At 38.7% G+C, this 21,235-nt stretch overlaps 1 long non-coding RNA gene across 13 annotated transcripts in view; it reads left to right on the plus strand.

Moving 5' to 3' along the window:
* LOC112641730 (uncharacterized) overlaps window positions 1-21,235 on the plus strand; it is a 126,623-nt gene that overhangs the window by 54,011 nt on the left and 51,377 nt on the right. For 2 of the 13 annotated variants that reach the window (XR_007401173.1, XR_003124805.3), the window contains one exon: window positions 2,791-2,912. The exons of the other annotated variants lie outside the window; for them this stretch is intronic. This is a non-coding gene — a long non-coding RNA (uncharacterized LOC112641730). The remainder of the gene's footprint in view (window positions 1-2,790; window positions 2,913-21,235) is intronic. 13 annotated transcript variants of the gene reach the window in all.

Below are 21,235 nucleotides of genomic sequence, written 5' to 3' on the forward strand. Positions count from 1 at the left end.
CATTCTTCTGTGTGTAGAAAAGTGGTCTTTAAAATGTGAAATAGCAATAGCTACAATTTATTGAGAACTCATCATGACTCAGGTGTTTAGCTCAGCCTTTTTTAGATGGGCCATGTCATTGAATCCTCACAAAGTCATCCTTATCCTGGATTTCATGTGACAAGTGAGGAAACCGGGGCCTCAAGAGCTTGATTGACATAGCTAGAGTGACAGGACCAGTAAGTGCAAAGCCTGGCTTCACAGCTTAGGAAGATCTGTTCTCAGTTCTCTTATCTGTCTGGTGGGGATGAAGCATCTCTCTCAGCAGGGCTGGAGTTCAGACTGAATGCCACACGAAAGTCAGTGTGAAGACCTGGCACAGTCCAGAGCATATTTTAGAAATATGGCTTATTTTAGAATAATACTGGCTTATTTTAGAAAAATCATCGTTAAGGATTATGTAGCCCGAGCTACCTAACAGATGTACTTAAATGTATTTGAACAGTTATTCACTCTGAGCATCTTGATCTTTACGAGCATTTAGTTCCCAGCAATAGACAGCGCCTTAGAAATGATATGTAAATGGTGTAAACCCACGAACTGTTGCTGTAGTGTCTGGATGTCACAAATTCACCCTGTGAATTTGTAACTCACCCTGTCCCACGTGTCTAACCAAGGATTGAAGGCTACACACTTTCTGTAGAATGCTCAATGTTAAATGCTCCATCTCACATGTTCTACACATCTTAAAATGCCATTTTTCCCTCTGTGGAGCAGGGAGTGGGTAGATGAGTAACCACCCTAAACGATGAATCACTCTGTGTTTCAATGCTGTTCCGTTAATTTAAGTGACATTTTGACAATAGCATGCTGTCAGTCCAATGATTTGACCTATACAACAACCTCTAATTATTACTAATTAAATAATTAATTATTCATAGACGCGCATTCCATTAGCATAGTAGAGATGTGTTGGAATATGAGTTATATGTGGTTTATGAATCTTCAGAAAATAGATTCTTTAATAAATTAATAAAGGGGCTCTGGGGTTTCATTAAAAGGTGGCTGGAGGGTGTGCTTGCCTGTTTCCAAGGAGACCACAGGTGGTTCGTTGCTTTTTTTTTTAAGTTAAACTTGTTTGGGCTAGATGATTTTTTTTTCACCCTTTTCTCACTGCTCTGTCCTCAGGCAGAGTACGGAACATTTTAATGAAACCCCTGTTGTCTTCATATCACTTTGATCCCCTTGTGTTCTCTCCAGTCTACACATTGGCCAGTCGGATGAAGGGTTTCAGATTTTCCCCCCAGTATTAAAAACTGTGGCATGCCCTCCATGAATAAACAACATTTCGGTGGAGACCCAGCTAAGAGAAAGGCAGAGCAAACAAAGGGATGAAGGAAAATGCATAAATTCAAATGACACGGGCCTCATTTACCCACTTAATTACCCTGACTCCTGACTCTGTTAGCCACTTGCAATGATTTTTCCAGTTGAGCCTGATTTTAAAAACTTAGAGAAAAATAAGCTCATCCATTTTCTTCCCTCTCAACAATCTCTTTGCCACATGGAGTTCCGCGTCTTCGTTATCTCACCGTAATAATGATCATGGTAATATTAATATCTTCCAGCACTGCTCACTAAATAGTGATAAAAATAGTAATATTAATGTTTTCTAACATCCATTTTTGATGCTCTGAGGCACATTATAAATTCTGTCTTTGTTTAAGCAGTGGGGAACCCACAAAATATCATTACAGTTATCATTAGAACTCAAGGGCACTCTCTGGAATCTGAACCCTAAGTGGGGCGATGTCAGCAAGCATTCCAGGACCATGGGTGGAACAAGAAAATGAATAAAATAGAATTTTTTATACCGTTTCAACATTTGACCTATTTTGGAAGAGATTATTATTTTTTTTAATACCTGCTGATTATTCTCACAAAAGATAGAGGAACTTGTTTTTCTGAAACCAGCCACATTCAGCCCTTCTAAGTCACTAGGGCCCATCCCCCTAGGCTTGATTTTATTTCTACTCTCTTGGCTCTTCTTCTACACACAGGAGGGGAAATGGATCTCTACCTAGCACCAGCGACCTGCTCTGTAGGAGCCACCCCACTCTTTCCATGTGTGAGGGTGTTCAGGTGAGGGATGGCAGAGAGAGAGAAGGAAACCTCACAGGCCTGACCCATGGAAGGCCGAAGGGGGTGTACCGAGTACAGAGTACGTTTTCATCACTTAAAAAAAAAAAAAAAAATTTTTATTTATTTATTTATTCATGAGAGACAGAAAGAGAGGCAGAGACATAGGCAGAGGGAGAAGCAGGCTTCCTGCGGGGAGCCTGATGCAGGATTCGATCCCAGGACCCTGGGATCATGACCTGAGCTGAAGGCAGACACTCAACCACTGAGCCACCTAGGTACCCTATAGGTTTTCATTATTAATGGGGCCTGCTAACCAGGGGAAAAAAAAAAAAAAAAAAAGCTTTTCTTGGAAATCTGTAAAAGAAAACAACCTTTAGTAGTGGGCTTAATTTTCTGACATTTCCTTTTACCTTCACCCTCCCCACAGAAAGAACCAGCTTCAAGCTTTAGGCTGGCTCAACCACTCTGCCTATGGCCCTTAGTCACTGAGACCCGGAAGCCCCCTTCTACACACGTAGGGCCTGGTATTAGTGGATTCTGGCCTCTGTCCAACACTGTGTGGCCTTCTTCTCCTTTCCCAGCTCCCTGGCTCTGATGAGATTTTATTTGTCTTGTTTCCTTTCCTTTCTTTCCTTCTCACTTTTTAAATTCTCTTCCTTCTCTTCGCAGCTCAAAGGTGTCTGCTACATGGGCAGTTCTATATGGCTTTTTTTTTTTTCTCTTTTAACTCAGCAAAATATATAGATGGCACCATTTATAAGTATCTGGACTGGAACATACAATCAAGAGAGGTAAAATAATATCAAGCCATTAAAGTTAATTACTAACACAAACGGATGTTTACTAATACTTATTATAGGAATACGAACCATTTTAGGAAAACATTATCAAGCCCATAGGCATCCAGGACACCACCCCCTTTCTAAAAAATGAACTCAGTGAAGATTAAAGCCCTAATTAAACACATACTTTATTTCTGTAGTTAGTTTTCACAAACGACATCTTTTTAATATAAAACTGACATTCTGGCATCACTCACATGCCCAGAAAAGTCAGATAATCAACAACAGTTTATAATAACATTGCACCAGACTAATTAATAACGTCTGAAGTATAATGGAAAGAAATGTGTGTTCCCCAATAACACAATGAGGAGACATTCATTTGATGTATGATATTTAGAAGGTTTGAAGCTCTGAAAATTAGAGAAGGAAGTAAGTATTTGAGGGTTTGTCATAACTTTGCCCACTCTACTTACTTTTGGTTTGTTATCTTTCTTTTATATATATAATGCATATTTCTTATATGTATACATACTTATAATATTTATAAATATTTATCATGTGTAAATAAATATTCATAAATATTATATTTTTTATGTGTATATATAAAAATAAATTTAGGGGATATATTTTATTTTATTTTTGGTTATTTTTTAAGTAAATCTCTATACTCAACATGGGGCCTGAACTCACAACCCCGAGATCAAGAGTTGCATGCTCCACTGACTGAGCCAGCCAGGCACCCCAGTTTCTATCTTTCTTAACACTTCTCTTATTCTTCTTTCACCCTACCCCCTCTTTCACTAGATGAGATTTAGTCCTCAAATGTGTTGGTTTTAAAAGTACTCATATTCTCTAGCAAATTTGATCCACATTAACATCAATAGAAATTTTCTATTTTATAGTCTAATGTCTATTTACATTCTTACAGATAGATAATTGTCTATTAGCTCCAGCTTTGTAAAAAGGAGGGATTAGGTGTTCTCTTGAAATTCTTCCCAAGCTTCTGAGTCCATCATGAACTTACCAGACTATGGCAATGTCTGTGTAAGCCCACTGAATTAATATTTTTCCATAAAAATCAAAGCAAGAGGTTAGTATATACAAAGGGTCAAAAATATGAAATGAGTTTTTAGAGTCACTGTCTTCTTGATCTACGGTAGTTCCTAATATTAATTAGAATTTTTGATTATAGTCTTTTTATCCATTGATCTATCCATTAAAACTTTACCAAGTGCTGCGAGAAAGTCAGCATTCTGAATCATATTTGTGGACTTAGAAAATGATAGTGGAACATAGAATTGAGAGCCTGGTATGGTTTAGAATGCTCTGTTGGGAAGCATATTTGAAAATCTTGAAAGATCTTAATGTTGGCCTTCAAATTTTGTCACCAACCTGCTTTTTAAAGCAGATTCCCCTCATCGTTCTCAAGACTAGTATTTGGTATATGTTGTCTTCTTACCTCCACGTTACTGCAAGTAGAGGGTTAATGGGTAACAGAACTCTACTGTTCAGATTTTCCCTCCTGCATGAGTGTGAGTGGGGGTGAATCTACTACTTGCCTCAACTCCCCCCACCCCCCCACCTTTTTTTTTCTATCTCCTTACTACAGACACACATGCTTTTTGCTCTGCTAGAGCAAATCTGGAGAGTAGGGACTATGTTGCATTTTATTTCTAAAATGTCCACATTTCACATATTGATAAGCACATAATAGTAAATTTTTGTTGTTGAATAAATGGGTCAAATCAAGCCTAATAAGAAAACACAGCACAGAAAGATGTGGGTGCAACAGAGGGGGTTTTATGGGCTATTAAGAAGATATTACCCGAGACACCTGGGTGGCTCAGTGGTTGAGTGTCTGCCTTTGGCTCAAGGTGTGATCCCGGGATCCTGGGATCAAATTCCACATTGGGCTCCCCACAGGAAGCCTATTTCTCTCTCTGCCTCTGTCTCTGTATCTCTCAAGAATAAATAAATAAAATCTTAAAAAAAAAAGAGGGGGGATATTGCCCTTGTCAAGGACAGACCTAGACAAAATTTGAAATCAAATGTATTTTATTTCTGACCCCCCAATATCCTCATTTTTGTGTTCTATTCTTTAAATTAATCCCTCACCCACCTCCCAGGATCTAGGTTTTCAGTTTTCCTAACTTGGGAATCTCTTTTGTCCTCATCCCTCATCTTCCTCTGCCATGACCATGTTCTATTTTCCCTAAGATGACGTGACTATTCACTACATGCAGTCATGCATGTTTTTTTTTTAAAGATTTTATTTATTTATTCATGAGAGACACAGGCAGAGACACAGGCAGAGACACAGGCAGAGGGAGAAGCAGGCTCTACGCAGGAAGACCGATGTGGGACTCAATCCCAGGACTCCAGGATCACACCCTGAACCAAAGGCAGATGCTCAGTTGCTGAGCCACCCAGGTATCCCAGTCATGCATGTTTTGATCACATTCCTCCATGAACCTACGACAAGGCATTTACCTCTCTGAAAAAGATGTTTACTACTCTTGTAGTGAGTCTTATTAATAACAGTAATAGTTTACATTTATACATTCATCGACCTCTCTCTATGGTGCTAATAACTGGTAAGTGTTAATGCACCAACTTTCTCAGAGGCATTTGCCTTTTAATAGCAAGTATTACCTTTATGAAAATTAACTGTATAATAGTGCTGTTTCATATATGAGCAGCAGGAGAAACATTTTTCTACAGAAGAGCTTCTTACTGTCTCTCAAATTTTGTACGTATTATTTTTTTCTTGGCCCTTTCATTAGTGGTACTTAGTATTATCCAGGTACCTGTGTGACCATCATTTCCTGAGTGAGTAGAAGATCTTTGGACTGGATCCCAAAGAATATTTATATTGTTTTATTAGTTTCCTGTTGCATTCATGAGAATTATCACACACTTAGTAATAACTTAACAATACAACTTGATTATCTTACAGTTCTATAGGTCAGAAGTTCAACATAGTTGTCTCTGGGCTCAAGTCGAAGTGTCAACAGCTATACTCCTTTCTGAGGGCTCTAAGGGAGAACACATTCCCTTGCACTTTCCAGCATCTAGGGGCCACCTGATTCCTTGGCCCATGGCCTCCTTCCTCTATTTTCAAAGCTAGCAATGTATATTTACAATCTTTTTTTCCATACTTACATCTCCCTCTGAACACAACCAGGAAAGGTTCTTTGCTCTTTAAGGACTTATGTGGTTATAGTGGGCCAATCCAGGTAATCCCCATTGTCTCCTCAACTCAGTGTCTGCATCTGCAAAGCCTTTTTTGTCTTATAAGGTAACATGTTCATAGATTCTGTAGATTAGGGCTGGACACATTTGGGGACCATTGCTCTGCCTACCATAGTCATTATACTGATAATATATTTCACAAAGAAAATAGTATCTAAAAAAGAAGATTAGAAGCAAAGATACTCTATCATTAGGATTAAAACAGGAAAAGATGACACACATAAGCTACAATGGAGATTAATTTAATGCAGACTCTTTACAAAGAGTAAAGGAGGAACAGAGATACCACAGCCCCTCATGGCCAAGTGGGAGCAAGGGAGCCATTACCAACCTTCAACTGAATGGGAAAGAGGAGTGAGGAGTTATCAGGACCTGCATAGAAGACAGTATGACAGACATTGTAGCTTTTGGTGTACACAGATAGTCAACCTGGGATGATTCAGCAGGAAGATAATTTGGGGTACAAACACCTGAACATGATGTTCCTCCCATTCTCCTATGATCCTTCAGTCCCCTGCCAGTGCCATCCCGAGCCACACTCCTGCTCCCACCTGTGTTGGCTGAATCCAATCAGTGGAAGCCAGCAAGGGAGCCCACTGATGTAGTCTTGGGGCAGGGAAGGATGGATAGGAGTAAAAAGTGGGCTTGGAATGGAAAATGGAAAATAGGGCGTCATGTTGGAGTGTCGAGGTACCACTGGAGAAGATGAAGATACCCAGAGGCAAAAACAAAGATTCACATACAAATGGTGAAAAAAAATCTTTATAGGCATTTATTCTAACATCAATGACCATACTCACTTAAATCACATATGTCCCTAGTTCACAGGGGAAAAACAAGTCCTCAAAAACCTAAAGTCGTACTAGACAGTAGTGACGCCTGATGAATACTTCACTGAAATCTGCATATTTCTTTGGCTGGGTGCAACCATATCCCTAGTTTCCATCAGGTCCTAAGTTGTGGGGCATTGGATGGGCATCCAATTGAGCACCTTCTATGAGTTTGGCACTTTGTGTGTATTATAATACAAAATGCTCACAGAAACCCAGAGGGAGGTGGTGTTGTCCCCAGATTACTGATGAAGAAATGGAGGCCCAGTGACATTCACTCATCTACTTATGTGTTCATTCAAACAAGAACTATTTATTGAGTGAGTACCTACAGGTTGACAGGTACTACATGGAAGTTTTTGGATACAAAGTTAATTAAGGCACAGTCTCTGTTACTCTTCTCTCTTGAGCAGAAACACTTTAACAGACAATTTCTACAAAACATACAACAGGAGGAGGAAATATATACTTAAAAGTCCACCTGTATCCTTCCTTTCCTCTGGGTTCATGCTTTCACCACATGGAATATCAGCCCCCTGCCCCCACCTGTGGTTCTCCTGGCTACATCCACCACTGGCAAAAGTGTCTTCCACAGGCACACACTGCCAGGCTAACCAGGAGAGCTCTAGGTAACTGAGAGTTACAATCCAGTCAGACAGGATCACATGATAGAAGATGGATTGTATTTCCTTTTTATTTATTTATAATCTCTCTTTGAGTGAAAGAAAAGGAAGGGAAGGATGTATGTATCCTTATATATAATATATAAGGATAGCACCTTCCCTTCCTATCTCGTCAGAATGATATTCTGATGCTTTGAATGGAGACAGAGAGAAACTCTGTAGCTCAAATCTTTTCTACCCCAGTGGATGGGAATGTTTCTGAGGGATCATGCATTATGTACCCTGTTAACACACATGCACACATGTGCGCACACACCCACACACTCTTGCACACACAAGTGCACCTCTACACAGCCTGAGTCAGGCTTCTAATCCTTCTCAGCTGAGTTACAGGTAGCCATTTCCAGTGGGTTAAAGTTGCCTGTGAAAAGTATTTAGACTAATGCAGAGTCATGGAACTGTTGGGATGACACAGGTCAATGGACACAGGTCAATGCTAGGACTTTAAAGTGCTCATGATGTGCTCACAAGGATAAGATCTCAGGCTTTCAGTAAAATATCAAAGAATTTGTTGATACCTTTTCCTGCATCTCTTCTCTTTGTCCTCTTCATTACCTATTTGATTGCCTGAAAGACTAAATGTGGGTGATCTAAGGAATTGACATCCTCTAAAGGTTTGATCATTCTAGGTTAATAATTAATCATCCAGCTTCAGCAGCTCTTAATAATATATTTCTCAGGGTGCCTGGGTCACTCGGTTGATTAAGTGTCTGACTTTTGATCTCAGCTTAGGTCTTGATCTCAAGGTTGTGAGTTCAAACCTTATGTTGGGCTCCACACTGGATGTAGAGCCTGCTTAAAATTAATAATAATGCTCACCTCTAGGCAAGGATACCTCTGAGAACCAGGACAACTAGAGGGTGGAATACAATCTACAAGCCCTCCCTAAGCTTTTGGGAAGAAAAATCTCTACTTGTCCTAAAAAAAAGCCAAGGCAAAAGAATAAGTCTAGGCCTCAATGTATCTTATAGCTTTGACTAGGCTACAACTTGACTCAAAGACTTCTTCAACCTTAGAAATTCTATTTTCTGTTACCAGATGAAGCCCAAGAGGACAATTTATTACCAACCTCAGGGCTAACTTATGGAGGAGCATTACTGGTCTACTGGATGGTCTAATATCTGAGTCACACTTAGCATCAAGCCTTATGAACAGGAATTAGTTTCTTGTATATGATAATGCAGTGACTTGTATGCCAAGATAAGGAGGTAGAAGATCCACATGGTGTCTGTCAACTGACAGAATTTCTGAGGAGATTGGGGGCCAGACTCTGTATGAGCTGGCACTCCCATGAGGGCTTCTGGGCCTGTTCCACCTCCAGTACATTTCAATGAATTTATATCTCTAATTTCTCTAACTCTTGCTCTTTTTCTGTGTCTTTGGGCGCTTCTAATGCTAGCCTTAGCTGGATATAGGAAATTGAATTATGTGCAAATATGAAAATGCAAATGAGAGTCATGGGTATTTCTGGGCCTTTTGCCTCTGGCTCAGACCTACAAATGGGAAAAGATGGGATGTAAGCAAACTGGCTAGAATGTTCTAGTTTCCAACACGGCTTTGGTCATGTTAATGCTGATGAATCAGTAAGTACTATATTACCTCATTCATATAATTGCTGTTTTCTTCTTCTCAAATATTTCTAGACTTGTTGAATCTCCTTTGAAATATACCCTAAAAATACAATGGATTTCCTAAAAGTTGCAAATCCATCACTGCCCATTTGTGGGAGAGATTAAATAAACATCACAGCAGTGCCTCTCCAGCTACTTTATCCTCAGGGAGTATCTTCTTATCACAAAAAAATATGTTCTAAATATTCTTCCTTTTATGTTACTTATACAAAAGATAAATAAATATAGAAAACATAGATTACATGAAGGTACAAAGCACTTACACCCATCAACATGTATATGTATGAGGCACACACATGTATGTATTTAAAATCTATGTCACATATCTGTACAGCACATGTGTGCATGCACACACATTTGTGATGTTAGCTCATACACATATGTAAAATATGGGCAACAGGCATGGCATGCATATGACATGTATGTATATACTTATGCATTATAAGACGTGTACATAGCGCACAAATATATACATATATGTAACACGTTTAAGTGAGTCAGTAAGCATATAACATATGTGACAAATACTATTTACACCATGCACATGTAATATGTATACCTATATGACATATGTATCTATAACATATATGAACCTATACTGTATGATATTTATATTAATATCTTATAAATATTTATATAAATATAACAAAACATATGGCATATTTCAGAATGTATATGTAACATACATAACAATTTATAAAACATTGTATAATATATGCATATAAGTATGTTCTTTCTATTTTAAATTGAAAATTCATAAATAAAGTATGACTCCACATATAATTTAAATATTTAATAAAATGTCCTTTACAAAGGAGAAATAGAAAGAAAGTAATTGATAATAAAATAATAGGTATTTCAATTTGGAAAATCTTGGGCATGACTATACTAGAGGTTGTGATGATGAATTAGATTTTCTTTGCCCCCACTTAAAATGACTAACTCTGGATTAAGAGCTGTAAAAAAGATCAGAAGCCATTCCAGTCAAGCTACACAAGAAAATGAAAGAACAGAGATGTAAGCAAAGACTAAACTAAAAACTAGCATTAGGCAACATAATAACAGACTAGATTTATTAGCATATTATGACAGGAAGAGGGAAATAACCCTAACTGGTGTAGGAATAACATGCCAAACACATTACCAAATCTTTGTATATATGGATGTCCACTAGAATACAAAAAATGTCATCAGGGATATAGAACAACTTTTCATTTTGTCATACCATCCACCCAGTGCAGGACCTTAACAACCTTGGATCTCACCCACTAAATTCCAGTAGCACACTCAGTCACTGAGGCAATCGAATTAGCCTTGCAAACTTCCAAAGCACAACCAAGGCTGGATCTTTCTCATTGAAAGCCACTATTATAGGATTGAACTAAATATTGCTTTTATTCACATCTTCTCTCCAAATAATGGATTTGAATGAGCAGCATTGTACTATTTAAAACTTGTTGCTCTGAGATTCACCCTTTTTTCCTATCCACATTTAAAGCATTTTTATAGGCTTCCATATTTTGAGTTTTTTTAAGCTTTTACTTTATATGTGTAATAATTTAGATGGGTTTAACACATTTGATATGTTTGTTCCATTCCAGGTAGTCTAAAAATATGTGAGCAAGTACAGCATGTTAACCCTACCACCCATGAGATAGCTTGAGCAATGAGGACATGACCACAGTGGTATATATAGATCTTCTCAGACAGAAAGCAGCCTCAATAAGTGACATCCATGTAGTGTTCAATCTCATGACTAATGAGGTTCACCATGGCCTGAGAAACATTTGTACATAGGGAAAGTACATTAAAAATATAAGAAAGGATGACTTTCAAAGAGAAAAAGTCACTAAAGCATAATTCATAATCTTAAGGATGTCAGCAAAGAATAGTCTTTCAGCTTGGCTTGGTGATTTTGGGGTGAAAGTCAGAGAATAATGGTATATGATTCACAGACCTTTTAATAGCACTCATTTACTTCATCTCAAGGTCACTGATCAGATATTACTAAAATTTCCAAAAATGGGGCCTGAGGTGACCATTCTGATTCAGTGTCTCTTTATGATAACTCTAGTTAAACAGCAGCAAGAGTGAATAAAGATTTCATGACTGGCACCTTTGTTTTCACCTTGGGTGACAAGTTACATTCAAATGCTTCAAGGTCACAGAGTACACAGGTACAATTTGCAATTTTGTTCTGAACAAAATCGTAGTTGTTAATGGTGCCATGTGTAAAAGGGAGAAACTTATGTCTTATCTATTCATGGATTATCTTAGGTGACAATGTATGGTGAGATGCTGGCTCCCCAGTTGACAGTGATTCTTTGATAATAACACCCAAGCATTCATTGAGCACTAATGATGTGCCAGCTACTCTTCTAAGTACTTCACCTCTGTTAACCCATTGAAACTTCACAACAATCTTCCATGGTACTTTGAATTACTATTTCCAAATTATGTAGGAGAAACAGAGGCACAGAGAAGTCTAGTAACTTCCTCAAGGTTACACATTAATGAATGATACAGCTAATCTGAACCCATGCAATCTGTTTCCAGGGTCTTCTGTTTTAGCCAACATGCTCTGCTGATGCCTGAGCTCATTCTTTCCTCTCCTTGAAATGTGTCCATTGTGTTTTGAAAATTAAAGGAAAAATTCGGTGATTGGCCAATCTGATATTGATGCCTGATTCTAAAATGATAACTGTAAGAATTGTCAAGAATCAACTCCTAAAAGGACTTCAGACTTTCTCATTAGCCTTTTAAAATATCTTTTTTTTTTAAGATGAGCTGATTTTCCATCTTATGAAATGTCTACCTTGTGTAATGACAGAGAAGTTCATTCTAAAGCTGCTCAGAAAAACTAACACTAATTGACTATATAGTATCTTTGTGCTAAAGGCTACAGAAAATGTTTTCGTTTGGTCACTCAATCTGGTCTTCTGTTTGCATCAGTCATTATCCTGCCTATTTGTCTGACTCTCAAAGATAGTAGAAAGTATAAGACTTTGCACCCTAAATCCATCTTCCCTTCTATGTGCAACCCGCCCCCGCTCAAGCCCAAGTAAAAATTCTATACACAACCCTCTCCGCCACCGTAACCAGCATTAACTGTGGGGAGATTTCACAAGAGATTTTCCAAATGGCTGGGCAGGTTGACACACTGGGCCTTTCCTTACTCAACCCAGCTCCTCCCTTCCCCCTCCTCCTGCTTCCCTCATCATGGAACACACCACACCCCTCATCTTTTTGATTGTGTGTACTTTTCCCTTTCATTGCTGCTAAAGGCTCTGAATGGGCCTCTTGTGTGGAAAGAGAGACAATGGTCCTCATTTAATGGGATTATTTACAATAGGAAAAATAGCTTTAAAAAGAGAAAGCAGAAGAGACAGTTACAGTGAGAGGACTGACTATGAAGCCATTCTTTTATTAGGAGTCTGGCACCCTCTGCACCTTTTCCTGGCCATCTGCCCAGCTCTCCTCCACTTGAGAGTGGCCCTTGCGTTTTTATGCAGTTTCTGTGTGATGCTGCAGCAGCCAGGCTCTGTGGAGTGACTCATTTCCTCAACAAGAGTGCTCCGGTACATTAACAATTCTGTTTTCTTTGATCAAGTGACACCAGGGCATCTGTTCCCATGGCCAACGCTTTCAGATGATTAGTCTTTTCCTGGGCATACCGCCTGGAGAACAGAATACTGGCTGTAGATGAGAGGGCTGAGCCTGGCTCTATAGGCTGAATGTGTGCTGGACATGTGAAGAAGGGGCAGCATAGGCCCAAGGCCTGCCCTGGTCCAGGCAGGGCTCTTTATGAGAATTGGAGAACCCTGGCCCCTCCAGGCCAGTAGATTAGAAAAAGTTGCCTCCGCTCACTGGACATTAGCCCTCCATCCTCACACAGGTTCACACTCCACACAAACCCAGGACTATGTGGTACAGCTTGAGTAGGCCATGACACCTCTATCAGCCATTTGAGCTACAGCCAGTGTGAGCAGTAATGCAATGTACTGGCAGGGGGCAAGGGGATACACAGCCACACTGTGTTGGGAGTTTGAATCTTGGGTTTACTTTTTGTTAGCTATGCAGTTCTCTTATCCTGGACAAGATATTCCAACATTGCATGTCTTGGTTTCTCTATCTGTGAAATGGCTATGCAGTAATAGCACATATCAGAAGTCATTTTGAAGATTGAGTGAGAAAATTCATAGAAAGCATGTGGAACAGTATCTGGCACAAATGAAGCTCTCACAAAATGTTGGCTGACACTAATTGTGTATAGCTGAGTGCTAAGGCCACCTAAACCTCATCAAATGCAGAAAATCACTAGTGTGGCCTCTAGGATTGCTAGCCTCATCCTTCTGTATATTTCCATTTAGTCTCAGGAATTATCCCCATTGTTGAGTGAAAAACTATAATGACAATAATGACTGACTTTTATTGGGCATTTGTCATGCTTTAGGATCGGCGTTTAGTACTTTGCTTATATGATATTGTTTAGTCAGCCCAACATCTTCCTACAATAGATTCTTCCTTTAACCCCACTTTTTAGATGAAGATCTTGGTGCTCAGATCTTGGTGCTCAAGTTATGCTAAATAACTTGTCCAAAGTTTAAAAGCCAGCAAGTAATTCAGATGGCATTTGGGAAAACCTCTTATCCCAGGACCCTGACTACTGTCCCCACTACTGAAATCTGCTTCAATTTGCTTAAATTTATTGCCCCAATCTGTGTTTCCTTTCTCCTTTTCATGTCCTAAAAATGTATATATATTTTCATGTCCCTGCTGACTCCTTTCTGGAAGTGGAGATTGTGACATTATGGGCACTTGAAAGATTGTACAAATAGGTGGGTACAATTGCCTTACTTACAAGTGAAAAGGAAGTGATAAACTTATAAATAAAAAAAACATCCTGTCCATCCTGTAAAACTTAAATATAAAGCACAATGCATTGTCCCTCCCACAGGGTAACTTAGCGGAGGATAGAGGAATCAATCCTGTCTTCTCAAATGCCAGCAAGGCTATTGAGGATGGGGTGGGCTCTGGAGATTTTCCCAGTGTTCTTGAAAGCACAGTATCATCAGCTGTAACCAGTTTCATCTATTTTTAAGTCTGGTTCTGTCCTGCGTATTGGCTAGTTTTTCAAATGATTTATTATTATTATTATTATTATTATTATTATTATTATTAATGTAGGTGGCTTTGCTAATAGACTAATTTTTTTCCTTATTCCTTTCTTTGACTATTGTTTCATTTGTCTCCTCCTTATTTTATTTATTCAATTTTCTTCAAATTGCACCGTTTGTTACTTGGCCTCAGGGAGCCCTGGCTATTAAAACTACACTAATAATTTTAATTGACTTAAAATGATGTAAGAACAGCATGGCTGCCAGGAAATACAGGGCCTCCAAATAGGTGCTACAGCAGGAAAAATAACATTAAATAAAGCAAGGTGCTTCATCTCTGAACCCCCAAATTCAGTAGAATGTTGCAAAACAAGTTCTCATCAGGAAGCCCATGTGGATCCTATTAAAATGCAGCTATACTTCTACTTTAGTACACATTATAATAGAAAATGTGAGTTTCCAGAACAAATCACTGGGGGTAGGAAGTGCCATAAAGTGTAATTATTCACTGTACAGAAGTCTTCTCTATTGAATAGGCCTTTAGCATATTAAAAATGTGATTAAAAGGACTCTTCATATATAATCATTCAAGCACATATCTTTGTCAGAGCCAGAGATGTGTCTATACTTACCCAAACCCCTGACTAGTCCTTTTCTAGCATCTGGTCTAACAAAGAGATTTTAAAAAGAAAAAAAAAAAAAAAAAGAAAGCAGAAATGGTTGGCTGGCATCTATTTCAGAAAGGTAGATTCTATGTGGGCACTTGAGAAGCAGTGGAAAAGACAATGGCTTTTCAAGTGGTATTGGGTGGGGGTGATAGCCTCTGTTTTCTCCTCTAAAAACATGAGAGCACAAATAGCTGCTTCACCTAGCTGTGTAAGTAGGAAGAGATGAGTGTGAGAGAGAATTCTGACAGTCACAATGCATGATGTAGTTATGAGGAATTACAAGGCAGGGCTTTGTGGAAAGCCCCATAATAGTTGTTAGTGTCAGCTCCCAGAAAGTAGAGTCCAGGGGAATAATCACAACACATGGGTCATCCGAGCTATGAGGTGGTGGCAGTCCTTTATGCTACCTTAAAATCAGACCATGGAACAGAAGAGTCATACAGGCTACTAGAAATCTTGGAGGTTATTAAATCCAACTCCTTATTTTACAGTAGAAAAAACAGAGATCTAAAGAAAAGTAATTACTTGCTGAAGGTCACCATCTAATTCTAGGCAGAGGCAATGCTAGAACTCCTGTCTCTCAGTAACTCATAATGTGGTTTTCCCTGCAATATCACTCTCACTGCTTAGAAGTTGTGTGAAGATCCCATTTCCTAGCACATTTCTGATTCTATTGTAGTTAGGACTTATTACCTGCTTTCCTTTGAAAGGAGTTGTTCATTCATGTGTCCCATGACTGAGGTAATAATTATTTCATTCAGAATACTGGCTCAATTCCATTTTAGGCTAGTAAGTAACAGGTACCTAATCAAAAGTTACCATGTGCTTCTCAGAGATAACTGATATCATAGAAAGGCAGTACCTTTAGATTTAGATTTCAGTCCTGACTCTGCTACTACTTTCCAGTCTCATTCATAGTGGAGAAGACCTACATTTTCCTTCCTAACATCCTTTAGCAGATAGATAGACCTCTCTTGCATCATATATTATCTCCACCAGGACAAAAGCTGAGGGTTATCAATTGTTGACCTCCGATCAACAGCAAAGAATATCTAGTAGGTACTAAGTAAAGGTTTGGGAAACGAAATTAAAAACAAATGAATGAATGGACTGACTCTGGAGCTATAGCCTGTTGGTCTGGAATTGAGGTGGGATAGAATTCTTGGGAAGGTCATGGTGAATCACAGAGGTGTGGATCAGACTAAATTACAGACTGAGGCTGGGGGATTGATCACATGTGGCAAAATAGCAAGCTGGACTAGGGAGTCACCATCAGGCATGACCAAGTACAGACGTTAGAGGATGGGGACAAGAGATTTTATCAATTCCTCTCCCTACTTTTAATTTGTGTGAAATTTTCCATAGTAAAACATTTAAAAATGGGGTTTGATTTGGTTTTGTATCTGAGAAACCAGGCTTAGAAAGGGAGATTAGAGCTGAGTAGTGAACCGTGTTGAAATTAGGGTTTAGGGCTATGCTGTGGCAGCACCAGGGAGAGCTCCCCGTGGTTGGTGGTGCTTCTCTAGAAGTGGCCATGGAGACATGCTGGTATTTGGAGGACCCTCTGAGGATTTCCTTGTTAACTCTTGTGCCTGTGAACATAGTCTTCATTATATTAGGAGGGTTGGGCTTGTTAGGATGAGTTCTCTTTCTCCACTCCAGTGTTTTTATCTTATCTTCATCCCTGTAGTTTTGTATCCGGTGGGTGTGACAGCCATAGAACCTCTGGGCAGGCTGGCAGCTCAAGGTTAGAGGTTTGGCTCTTCTGGGTTGGATGAAGAATTTTACTCTTCCCATAGAATCTTCTTCATTTAACTCTTCCCCCGCAATGGCCCTTCCTAGTGTGTTGAGAACTGAGCCCTTAGTTAGAGCCTTGGTAACAACTGGCTGTTGATAGGACTTTAGGAAGATGACTCTGCCTTGTTGTCTCCATTTCTAGTATTTCAAAAATAAATTATCTGAATCTGGGGATCCCTGGGTGGCACAGCGGTTTGGTGCCTGCCTTTGGCCAGGGCGCGATTCTGGAGACCCGGGATTGAGTCCCACGTCGGGCTCCCGGTGCATGGAGCCTGCTTCTCCCTCTGCCTGTGTCTCTGCCTCTCTCTCTCTCTCTCTCTCTCTGACTATCGTAAATAAATAATAATAAAAAAATTAAAAAAAATTATCTGAATCTGATCTGGAATTTCAGGGGCATGTCTCTACTTTTCCCTGTACCAATGGCAGACTCAGCTAATCAATCTTGCTATTTTTTAGTTGCTGAGGGCAGATTTTATTTGAAAATTCTTCTCAAAGCAGTGTGACAATTAGTAACATTTGACACTTCTATCACCTAATTTTGAATTTCTCTTAAGTAAGTACGGTAAAATACCAAGTATATAAGTTCTGGTTTCTAATGTTTTATAGACTTGCCTTTGCTCACAAAATCAAGTGACTGAAATTAGACTATTTTTCAATATAACTTCAGGTTTGAACTGATTATATCTGGCTTTCTACATTTAAAATTGAATGCATGCCTTACGGTCTCAAAATTCATTCGTTCTTATTTTATTAAATGAATTCATATATAATGCTATGCATTGTATCCTCCCATTGCTACATACATAAAAAGCTGAATTAGACAAACACCTTGCCCTTTTGGAGCTGTCAGTCTAGTAGAGGATATAAGGGATGTTATATGAGGCCTGATGTGATAAATGAAAAAACCTTTTTTTTCCCTTCCTTTCTTTTTAATTTAGGAGTTCTTAAAGGTAATACAATAGATATACAATAGATAATTACAGAGGTCACAGGCAGTTGTAAGGTTCCACCTTTAAGGTAAGAAATAGGGCTCAGGAAACCAGTGATGCGTCCTCCTTTCTCTCCAGACTAAACATTTGGGGTAATGAAGAACATGTATGCAAAATATTGATGTTCCAACAAGGGTTGTCTATTCTTTGCCTTTTCTCCCTTGTTGGGACTGTACAGAAAATGGGTCAGAAGCAGCAGCTACCCCGGTTGTTTTCACTTTATTTCCAGAGGAACAGCTCCATCCTTTCCGGTCTGGGAGAACTTTACACTCCTCTCCCTCAAGACATGGCTGCATATGGCACCACCATTTCTGTTCCACTATTGAAGCATCCACACAAGATGGAGCAGCTTGTGTGGTGCCTGCCACCTGCCCCGGGAAGCAGGAGCACTTGACCGTCTGTGACCGCTCTTCTATCTTGTTCTTATTACAGCATCTGTGGAGTGCCACCACCTCGCAAGTGCCCGTTTTGACATGATGAAGTTAGAATTCAATCATAGCCAGTATAACTTGATAGATAATCTGAAGAGTAGAAAAGAAAGAGTGGCTTTGTTATAAAACCATGTAAGGTCCTCATTGAGTCATCTGGGTGAATCTTGAAACACATTTAGCTGCCAATTTTACACACCTTTACTATATCAGTGCTCTAGTATATAACCTCAAACACATGTAAACAATTAATTATTTTCATGTTTTGAATTGTTAACATATTTAATGTTGACTCTTTGGGAGAGTTGTTGGCAAATTTTCAATGGTGAGAAACATTACTGTCAATTTGAAATGTATTCTGTAATGGGGACACTCAAAAAAGCTAGCTTTCCAATGTGTGCATAGTACTGGCAATATGAATATATATTTAATCTAATTCTTAATTATTAGCTGCTCCCCATCTATGTATTTGAAAACCTTTTCACAAAGGGACTTGCCTAATTATGTGGACTTTTACAATAAAAATGCTGCATTCTAATTGATGGTGGCAAAAAATATATATATATATAAGTTTAGGAAAAAAATATTTCTCATGGGTGTCAAGTATGAAAAAAATTAGACATTAAGAAATCTATTAGAAACTCTTTTTGCCTGGCTGACCTAAGAACTGACTTTCACAAATGATGACCAACAGTCTACTATTAGTCAAGGAGAGTGATTTGATGGTCTACACCAAGCCTTTATATGTACTACCGATTTTCCTCCTATTTCCCATAAACTCAAAGGGACAAAGCTATGTGAATGACCTGTTGTGCAAGGTTACTTGCTGCAGCTTGAATTTTATGGTGGTTGGCATTAGATTACAGAGTAAGCCATATACCTGAGAAGCAATGAAATATGGTACATTTGTCTTGGCCTCTAATAGACATGCACCAATGGAAGTGGTGGGCACTTCAAGGCAGGGGACTGGGTGTTTGTGTTCTTTTTAGAAATGAAAGGATTAATGCCAGATTCAGTCTGATACTTCTGCAGTATACATTAAACCTTCTATCACTGTGGTATTTAAAAAAAAACTTGGCACCAGCTTTATCCTTTCAGTGAAGGCACATGGGTACAGAGAAATTTGATGTATTTTCTTAATCAACTACTTGCATTTCATAGGAAATCTTGGACCAAAAAGCACAATCATCAATTTTCCAAACTACCACAAAATCATAATTTCTACCATTAGTTTTGTCTTTCCATTAACTTAATTCATCTGCCATCCTCCACCACCAGCTGACCCAATCTTTCAGACTTTGCAGATAACCTTGTTCAACAATTATTGATCAAGCCACATTGTAAAATAACATAATAGTCACAAGCATTACAAGCATTGTGCCAGAGCAAAATCTGTTATTTTGACTTGTGCTATCTTTCCCACCTAGAAAGTTTCAATCACAGGGGTGTTTCAAAGGGGGACCCTTAATAGTGCTATTAACGAGGTGATGAATGGCTGTGCTAAAGTGAAGGTTACTTAGGTACTATTGCAAATTGCTTTCTGTATGCAGTGAAAAGGCTACAACTTAACTAGCTTGCTAGCAGACGGCTCTGTTTTCATTTTCTTTAAAAAAGTGGAAAAGCACCATGTTAGCAATATTTTTTGAAGAGTTATAATTTCTTGAAAGGCAACATCAATCTCTTTCCTTTCAAGTAAGAACTTTCCTTGCCAACCACAGCTCTATGTGTTGGAGATGGATATCACATCCAATTTCTATATGCATATGAAAGATACCTCCAAAAACACAGACACAAAAGATATATTTTCACAAATGTAGATGCATCTAAGTAGATATGAAACAGAGGGAATTTACAATTATAAAAATGCATAGATCAATCTCATCTTTTGTCAGAGATAGCATAGAATTCTATAGATTTCACCTGGTGCCTATTTTCCGTACCTGCAACTCACAGACTGAACAAGAAAAATGCCAATGAACAAGAGGAGGAGTGGTGAGTGTGGCAGAAAAGAAGTATAAAAATGCCTGACTTCATGCCGGTGCTCTAAATAACTCAGTTTCAGTTCTTTCCTTAATGTATTAGACAATGGTGACATTTCTAGAAAAGCATATATATTTGAGTCTGCACTAAAAAATTACTGTGTGTAAAGGAAGAAGGCAGTGTGTTCTTAGCTCCTTGACATTTTCTCCAAATGTCCTAATTCCCTATTATTCTCTTTATACTTTGCAGCAATTAAAATTGATCCAATTCAGTAAGTGCTTATGGAATGTGTACTATATGTCAGGTATCGGACTTGGCAATAATATTCTAGAAACTAACAAGATGACATCCATGCTTCCAAAGAGTTCAGCTGGATGAGGAGACAAGGCTTACCTCACTATAGTGCAGATCTAATCCAGAAGCGGTTGGTAAATGGGAAGTGGAGATAGTGGTTAATGTCAGTCTTTCCAAATGGACATGAAATAAGTGTTCAGGGATGAGAGGTACTTAGCTAGAGGAACAAAAGGGGAAGGTGCATTCCAGAAAGGTAGAAAGTAGAGTAAGAATCTAGTTTTCAAAGGGATGAGTACAGCTTAATGAGGCTGTAATGTAGATTTAAAATCAACAGATGCCAAATGATAAGCAGAAAGAGGCAATATGGGATCAAAAAATGAATACAAAAATAATTTTGAAAGGTTGTGAAATGCTACCTTTCCTATCTTCTCTCTTTAAGCCCTCTGTCTGTAGTTTCCTAAAGACCATATAGGATTCAAAAAAGGGAAGGGCAGAAAGATACTCTGCTTTATTTTGGGTAGCATAGTGGAAACAAAGAAAACCATAGGCTAACCAGAGATGAGTCCTGAACAGATGAGAGGTATAAGGGTAAGTTAGGGAATATGACTCTCTTCCTTTTAGATTATATCTCATCTGAATGATCAAAGGTAAAATTGAAGG

Source organism: Canis lupus, chromosome 12 (assembly GCF_003254725.2).
Source record: "Canis lupus dingo isolate Sandy chromosome 12, ASM325472v2, whole genome shotgun sequence".
NCBI lineage: Eukaryota > Metazoa > Chordata > Mammalia > Carnivora > Canidae > Canis > Canis lupus.